Source organism: Nicotiana tabacum, chromosome 19 (genome assembly GCF_000715075.1).
Source record: "Nicotiana tabacum cultivar K326 chromosome 19, ASM71507v2, whole genome shotgun sequence".
NCBI lineage: Eukaryota > Viridiplantae > Streptophyta > Magnoliopsida > Solanales > Solanaceae > Nicotiana > Nicotiana tabacum.
Window position 1 is genome coordinate 42,491,633 of NC_134098.1, and position 9,679 is coordinate 42,501,311.

The following is a 9,679-nucleotide window of genomic DNA, read 5'->3' on the forward strand; positions in this document are numbered from 1 at the left end:
ATCAAACCAAGTGTGATAATTGGTTGATCTACCTATGGGCCGTAAAGCAATTGGGAACAAGTGGGTTCTTAAAATCAAGCGTAAGGCTGATGGTAGTATCGGAAGATATAAAGCTCGCCTAGTAGCTAAAGGGTATACACATCAGGAAGGAATCGATTATGAAGAAACTTTTTCACCTGTTGTGAGGTTTACTTCAATAAGGCTAATTTTGTCAATAGTGGCTAATTTGGATCTTGAATTGCATCAAATGGATGTAAAAACTGCATTTCATAATGGAGAACTAGAAGAGAAAATCTATATGGAACAACCTCTAGGTTTCGTGAAAAAAGGCAAAGAGCATAAAGTATGCCGACTTCGTAGGTCGATTTACGGCCTTAAGCAATCTTCTAGACGATAGTATTTACGTTTTCATAATGCAATCATATCATATGATTTCACTATGGTCCACGAAGACCATTGTGTGTACATTAAAAGATCCAAAGATAAGTTTGTAATCTTATCATTGTATGTAGACAACATACTTATAGCTGCAAGTGACATCGAGTATGTAAAAGAGACAAAAGAGTGGTTATCTTCTACTTTTGAGATGTAAAATATGGGTGAAGCATCATACATTCTTGAAGTTAAGATTTCAAGAGAGCGTTCAAAGAGATTGTTGTCTCTTTCCCAAGAACCTTACATTAAGAAAGTTCTTGAACGTTTTAATATGCAAGATTGCAAACCCATAAACACTCCTATTTCTAGAGGTGAAGCTTTAAGCCGGAGGATGTGCCCTCAGAATCCACAAGAGACAGAACAAATGAGAAAGATTCCTTATACCAATGCAATTGGTTGTCTAATGTATGCTATGATGTGTACAAGACCCAATATCTGTTATGTTGTTGGATTAGTTAGCAAATATCAATGTGACCCAGGACAACAACATTGGAAAGCAGTTAAAAGAATACTGAGATATCTTAAAGGCACAATCGACTATTCCTTATGTTACCAAGGAACTGATCTGCAACTCAAAGGCTACACTGATGCCGATTGGGGAGGAGATTTAGATGAAAGAAAATCTACCTCTGGATACACATTTTTGCTTAACAATGGCGCTGTATCATGGAGTAGCAAGAAACAATCATGCATAGCCCTATCTACAATGGAAGCTGAATTTGTAGCACTTTCAGCAGCTGTGCAGGAAGCTGTTTGGCTTAAACGTTTTCTGATCCACTTGGGTGTGTATAACAATATTATTGAACCAGTAACCATCAATTGTAATAGTCAAGCTGCAATAGCCTACACAAAGGATCCTAAGTACCATGGGAAGACGAAACATATTGATATTAAGTATAATTTTGTTAGAGACATGGTTGTAAATAAAGAAGTGAGCGTGAAATACATATCTACGCACCATATGGTGGTAGATCCACTAACGAAACCTATAGCATGTGATACTTATTAAAGACATGTGAAGTCATTGGGTTTGCGTAGATGCTAGTGTATTTATATTTTTTAAGTTTTTTCCCAAACATGTTCATGTATAACTAAATTATTATAGTTAATGTTAGTGATGCCGTATTATTCATTCTTGTCGGTTCATATACATATAATATTTTTTATGTTTGAGTACATAAATTTTAAGAATAAAAAATATGTCGGACAGACAAACTGATTTGCCTATTCACACAGGAAATCGCCTCTGTTGTCAAGTGACTAATAGAGATGAGACAATTATAAACTTATTATTATCAGAAGCGATAATAATAGAGAGCTTGATGTTTATAATATGAATGTCATTTTTGAATTTATAGTTAATCATGTGTGATTATATTTAACAGTCTGTCTTAAAGCCAGATGTGAGTTGTGATAGATTGATAAAATAAAGAGTAGATTTATGAACTCAAAGTTAGACATGAGTTGTCTGAACTATCATCTGCATAGTATTGAATTTGTAAAAGACATACGCTCCACGGGAAAGGAGTCAATACTGTGATACGTGATTCATTCCACGTATGTATAAAATGACCTATAAGGAAGGTACAAGTTTTAATCTCTGCTTGCTATCGTGTGAAGTCCTGATTCACTTTGTACCCTCATGACTCTGACCAGTTTCTTAAGATTCAGTTTGGTGTTTGCTATCTTAGTGTTGTCAAAAGATCATGTTTGATTCGGTCTAGCAGAACATCTCTAGAAAAGCATATCAGATTGAGATTGAGAGATTCATGAGATGAGGAAGATCATTAAGTATTATCACATTAATTATGTTCATTAATCGATCCATTATGTTTGTTCATTGGACAAGAGCATAATGATGAACTCAAATTAAGACAAAAGAGATTGTGGGATATGAATGTGATAAATGGTCTAGGGTACTGCATACTATTGTCTACTCCAAATTCCATTAAATCGAGAAGCTATATATTCCTAACAGATGCATAGCAGTGAAGCTCTCGAAGTATGCACCGGTCACACGGTCTAGTCGTTATGTATGAAAGTTACAGAATATGAGTGAGAGTTGACCCACTATGTGTGAGTGGGAGATGAAAGAAATTATGGGCCAACCCAGTCCATGTTTAATAAGTAAATATATTTATAAGTAAATATATTTATATATGTATAATATCCAATTAAAATAAAAGAAGAGACACAACGGTTAGGACTCCCTAAACCATTGTGTTGTATTTGTTCAATAAAAGGAGAAGCCTGTGTGAGAACTCAATCATCGAATTCTCTCCTCCTTCAACCGAATTTTTCTTTCTTTCTTGTCTCACACAATTCTAAAGAGTTCTGGTGAAGGTCTTGTGAAGATTTCTTCTGCGAAACACTTGGAACAAATTTCTGTAACAAGGTACGATCATAGACCGTGAACTTTATAGTTTAGTTCGTGTGTTAACATGTGATTGAACTATTTGACTAGTGAAACGAATACAATGATCCTGCAAACTATGTGCTTGATTTAAATCTTCAATGTAAAATCAAATAAACTCATTCAAATTAGAAGGATAATTACTTTAATATAACCTAAATTAAACCGCAAACAAAAATACTTGTCAGAGATATGTATAACGATAAGGAAGTGAAGAAGAAGTGGGATTCTGAAGTAGAGCCACCCCAATACTTAAAATTAATTATGCGTCTTTATTTGAAGTGATCAAGTACTTGCATATAGTAATATATTTTGAACTCCTTCCACAGAAATGAAGGAGAAGGCAAGAAAAATGGTGTCAGTTCTTATAAGTATTGGGTATTCATCTCCACTTTTAAACTTCAGAACTTGTTATTTTTAAATGTCTCTCACTCCTCCCTCTAAGAAATTTCTTCACACTAGCTCTGTTGATATCTATATTCCTTACTATATTCACTACCATTAACATCAACTTGAAATAATACTATTTGATTGATGTTACGGCCTATCTCAGTTACTTGAGAGTATAAACAAAAACCTTACTATTGGTTGAAGTCTCCAAAACACTTAGTATCACTGCTATGTCTAAATAATTTCAATGAAGTGTTACCCAACATGACATAATAAAGAGTAAACAACAGATATCTTACCATATCATGAGTCCTCCAAGTGTTAATAAGAAGGAAGTTGTGTATTTGAGAATGAATACAACAGCAAGTGAAGATAATGTATTAAGAAAAAATGGTTTACTTTATGGGCCATCGTAGTGAAATTTCTAATTGGACATCTCAACTGGTCATACTAATATTTAATGATGTTAGTCACATGTCTGACGACTATGATAAAACATAACAATGAAGCACCTCTCGACCTCCCAGAGCAGGCACAAAAAGAAAAACACAATCAATCTGCTTTTAGCCTATGGAAACAAATCAAATTGCAAATGCAATAGGCACCATTGCAATTACTTTTTAATAATGATTAAAATCAAGGAAATTTGCAAATCTCTTTAAGAAATTATCAGTCTTTTAACCGTAAAAGGTCCTTACATGAAATATGGAGAATTACATATTGGTTAATGAGAACATATCATAAGCAAAGATGCTAACTTTCTGAAAGACTATAAATCACCAAGAGAGAGAGAGATTACTACACCAATTTACCTTAGTTTTTTGTGAAATTATGCCAATTTATATATTCAAAATGAAATAAAAACTATGGCATCTGAAACCCAAGAAAATACTCAAAGCTGAATAATTTCGGGATGAAAAAACAAATTACCGTCAAAATCGACAACAGTAGTTCAATAGCACCATTTACCAGCCTCGACCGCTTCTTTTTTGAGTTTTCAGTCATTTCCATATAGCAGTCTGATATTTATTGTAATATGGCCATTATTTTGTCAAATGAGTCCATCTCACATAAGCATAAACATCTTTGCAAAGTGTAGACTTTGTTGGCAATATTCTTTGGGACCCAAAAATATTGCATTGTATGTTGGACATCATTTGCACAAGTTGTATCTCTTCTTTTACACCTAAGAGGTCAAGACTTTTTTGCCTATAAAAGGGAAGGCCATTAGTTCATTTTAGACACACCAACAAGACTTGTCTTCAATTCTTGTTTCTTCCTTTCTTCCTTTTTTAAGAGTGTTTTGTATGAGAGTTAGTGTTGGGAAGCACTTGTGTGAACCCTTTCTTTGGAGTGATCTTGTGAGGTTATTCTCTTAGGGTATTTGGGATTAATTAGAGTGTTTACTCTAATTTTGTACTCTCTTTTGTACTCTTATTGTTATAGTAAATTGCTCCTCTCCGCTTGTGGACGCATGTCACTTTGACCGAACCACGTTAAATTTGTGTCTTCTTTATCTACTTTAATTGTCGTTGTTATCAACTTCCATTGTCTTTGTTATTGTCATTATACCGTTGTTTGGCTATATTTCGCACTACCCGGGTTCCCGATCCTAACAAATTGGTATCAGAGCCGGATCTAACCGGGTTAGTTTCAATAGCCAAAATGACTCTAACAAAGACCTATGTTGAGAAATTTGACCGAAGAGCAAACTTCGAAATGTGGCAATTAAAGATGGAAGCTATCCTAATTCAGGATGACTTAGACTTGGCGTTACAAGGAAAGGAGAAGAAGCCGGATAAAATGACGGATGAGGAATTTGCCATCATAGACAAAAAGGCAAAAGCAAGTATTATTTTAAATCTCTCAAATGAGGTTTTACGTGAAGTTTCTGTAGAAACCACAGCTAAAGGCATGCGGGAAAAATTGAAAACCTTATATATGAACAGAACAGTGGAAAATAGACTTTACCTGAAGCAGAAGCTTTATACAATTCGTATAAGTGAATGTACCTCTATTCTCTCTCATCTTGACACCTTTGATTCCATTCTTATGGATTTGAGTAATATAGATGCTGAAATTAAAGATAAGGATCAAGCTGTGTTACTGCTTTGTTCTCTACCCCCATCTTTTAAGCATATAAGAGATACTATGCTTTATGCAAATGATAATATCTCTTATAAGGATATTAAATCTATCTTAAAATCAAAAGAACAGATAGATAGTGATATTACTGGGGAAGCTAGTGGAACTCAAGCGGAAGTTGGCTTGTTTGTTAGGGGCAAATCCGACTCCAATTCCAGATACAATAATTTAGAGTGTCGCTATTGTCATAAGAAAGGTCACAATATCTCTGAATGCTATAAACTGAAAAATAAAGAAAAGCACAAAGAAAGAAAAAATGAGCACAAAAATACTGACACCGCCGAAGCTAGTGTAGCAACTGATGAGATTGAGGGAACTATATTTTTAGCAACTGAAACTAGTTTCAGATTAGACAATGAGTGAATTTTAGATTCCGGTTGTTCATATCATATGTGTCCTAGCAGGGACTTATTTTCTACATATGATTCAGTTGCAGGTGGAGTTGTCCAATTGGGTAACAATGTTATTACTTGTAACGTTATTGGCAAAGGTACAATTTGGGTCAGAATGCACGATGATGTGGTGAGAACTCTCACCGATGTTAGATATGTTCTTGAGTTGAAGAAAAATCTCATCTCTCTAGGCACTTTAGAATCCCTTGGGTGCAAATTCACTGGTGAAGGTGGAGTTCTGAAAATTTTTCAAGGTGCTCGTTTGATCATGAAAGCACACAGATCTGGTTCGTTGTATACTTTATTGGGATCCACTGTTATAGGCCCTACTACAGTTTCGGTATCAGACAATTTGTCTGATTTTGATGGCATTAAATTTTGACATATGCCCATTGGGAGCTTTTGCGGAGAAGGTGGAGCAAATTTACTATATCATCCAAAATTAGGCCAAGGTGGAGATTTGTAATATGGCCATTATTTTGTCAAATGGAGTCCATCTCACATAAGCATAAGCATCTTTGCAAAGTGTAGACTTTGTTGGCAATATTCTTTGGGACCCAAAAATATTGCATTGTGTGTTGGACATCATTTGCACAAGTTGTATCTCTTCTTTTACACCTAAGAAGTCAAGACTTTTTTGCCTATAAAAGGGAAGGCCATTAGTTCATTTTAGACACACCAACAAGACGTCTTCAATTCTTGTTTCTTCCTTTCTTCCTTTATTAAGAGTGTTTTGTATGAGAGTTAATGTTGGGAAGCACTTGTGTGAACCCTTTCTTTGGAGTGATCTTGTGAGGTTATTCTCTTAGGGTATTTGAGATTAATTAGAGTGTTTACTCTAATTTTGTACTCTCTTTTGTACTCTTATTGTTATAGTAAATTGCTCCTCTCCGCTTGTGGACGTAGGTCACTTTGACCGAACCACGTTAAATTTGTGTCTTCTTTATCTACTTTAATTGTCGTTGTTATCAACTTCCATTGTCTTTGTTATTGTCATTATACCGTTGTTTGGCTATATTTCGCACTACCCGGATTCCCGATCCTAACATTTATCATGGTTGTCCGTCATCGGAGAAATAAATTTCTACCTCTGCCCAAGTTACACCATGGCTAATACTCGTAACCACGCTTGTTGATCTCCACTGATGTCTGTTACACCGTGGTCGACGTCTTCACAGCAACAAAGAGAGAGAGAGAGAGAGAGAGAGAGAGCAAACGATTAAAGAGGGCTGATCAACCACCGCCCAAGAACAAAATAAATTTACATAAATGTCCGCAAGGAAATGCGGGTAATAAGAAAACCTAAAGGCATAAATGTAATTACATGACTTAAAAGGAGGACGACGATGCTGTGTGTTTCCCTATTACTCCCACTTCTTACATCATCAGTTTTGATATCTTTTTGGGCGTTAGCAAAGTTCTCAAAGTATATCATATGTACGATAACACAAACAATCTACATTCAGTTTATGAAAACAAATTGAAGTGCGAGTGCATGCGATAGGCATAAGTACAATTGTGCTTGAATAATAATTAAATCAAACAATTTTACAAATTTCCCTAAGGAAGGATTTTTTTTTTACCTTGAAAGTTTTTCACAAAGAAATAGAGAATTAATCTGTTGATGGTTAATGAGAACAAATCATCACAGTAAGGCAAGATGCAGCAAAAGGTAAACCATGTAACTTTTCGAACTAATTGTAATTAGTCCAGTAGAGAGACTATAGATCATCCAAAATACCCAAAAAGAAAGAAGCACAAGCAACCCTACTACACCAGTAAACCTTACCTTAGTTTCTTGAGAACTTCTCAATTACCCAAAAAGGGAAAAAATGGCATCTAAAATCTAAGAAAACAGTCAACCATAATAGCTAAATATCACCATTTAGCAACCTCAGAGGCTTCTAATTTGAGTATCCAACCAGCAACTGATCCTTGGAAAGAAACAAATATGTACGTTCGGGCTTCGGCCAAATTCCACCGCGCAAAAGAAGGTCTATAATCGTTCCTACCAAGCCGCTGATTTCCACTGGACCATAATAGAATAAACAATTTCAGTTTCTCACAACCAGAAACAAAGAAAGTAGAGAGAATCAGAGAACGTGAAGCTAAGCTGAAGGACAGAATTGAGGAATTGGTAGAAAGGTTCACTACTTTGTCATTATCTAAAAGGGCTCCAAAGTGGCGCAATTTACCCTCAAACAAAAAATCATGTAAGGTGGAAAAGGAATACGCAGGGGCAAAGTTGATACAAAAAAAGGTTTTTGTGACAAATCACTGGATTCAGCTGTCGATTTATAAGGTGCAACACGTGTCAGAATTTAATTACTAAATTACTCTTCAAGCGGCAAGCAGGACGACGAAAAGGCCCTCTATTCCCGTTTCTAAATAGTAGGAATAAAAGGAATTTGCACAACCAAAAATTTAAAGTCCAACTACGATAGGGGGAAAATATTTACGCAAAATTAATAGCATAATTTTGTTGTCTTATAATTTCTTTGTCTTGATTATAATTAATAAATATGTATTGTCACATCATTCTTAACTGAAATAATTTGATTCGTTTTAGTGTTTCAGTTCAATAAATGCTATCGTGAAAGACAGAGTGTCAATGGTTCGGTTAGGTCGATATTTTATGAAAATTTGTATTATACTAATTTTTTAATTATTTTATTTTATATAACTACAATTAAATTTTTTTGAAACCATCCCAATCATCTAGGTTTTTTTTCGGTATCATTACAGTTTGATTAATTTTTAATATTTTTTTTAAAGAAAATATCATGTATAGTAATAGTTAGAAAGCGATGCCAGGCGTACTTGCATAGGACTTTAGCAAAATCTAGATTTTTTTACTATTTAGAGGATGATTAATTAAGGGAACAATGAAAATTGGCCTAAATAGAGATTCATTCCACTATTCCACAACGTAAAATAAATTAAGCAAATACAAGAGAAATACAAATTTACACGAGTAAAAAAGATATTAATCACATTGGGACTTAAGAATGGATTCTAACAAAAGATTAATCCAACAAGAGAAATCTGAATCATATGAGAGGAAAGATATCTAATACCTTGTGGTATGCTACTCAAGATCGCTAGAATATTTTGTGGCTTGCTACTGATCAAGATGCTAGAACTAATTTAATTTAATAGGAGTAGCAAAATATATTTGGGAGTTGGGACTTTATGTGTTAATTACTTGTTAATTTGTAGCCGTTTTCATAATCACAAGGCCTAAAAAAATAAAATTATTGCTTAACTTAATATATAAATATATTTTTTATATATAAATTTATTCTGTACAATTTGCTTATTTTTTAATTTATTTTCATAAAATATAAAACTTAACCTAAATATTTGGTGTGGTTATATGTTTATATAAAACTTATGAATTTAGTAAAAGAAACTAATAATCGGCTCGTTTGATTTAGCCGATTTTTAAATATACATTGACACCCCTACATGAGAAAATAATTAAGTTACACCATATGGTTGTCGGAAAGTCAGTTACGCCCTTAATATTTACGGGCGTCTCTTTACCCATCTACTCTTATTTGAAGTAGAATTTACCACCCTGAAGTATATAATATTAGTTTCATGAGATGGAGTGCGGGAAAGTCGTTACACGTGTGCATGTTGGCGACACGCCATAAATACACTAGATTTTAAAAGTTTCACTCTGTTTTTGTCTATAGAGCTGGCGAAGATTCTCCAGAAGAGGAAGGTCTACATAACGTGTGTTCAGGAGACTAGGTGGGTAGGATCGAAGGCAAAAAATGCGGACGGGTATAAGTTGTGGTACTCCGGAGGCGTGAAGGGCAAGAACGTAGTGGGTATTTTGGTGGATAGGGAGCTCAGAGAGTCAGTGGTAGAGGTTAAACGGGTAAACGACAGATTG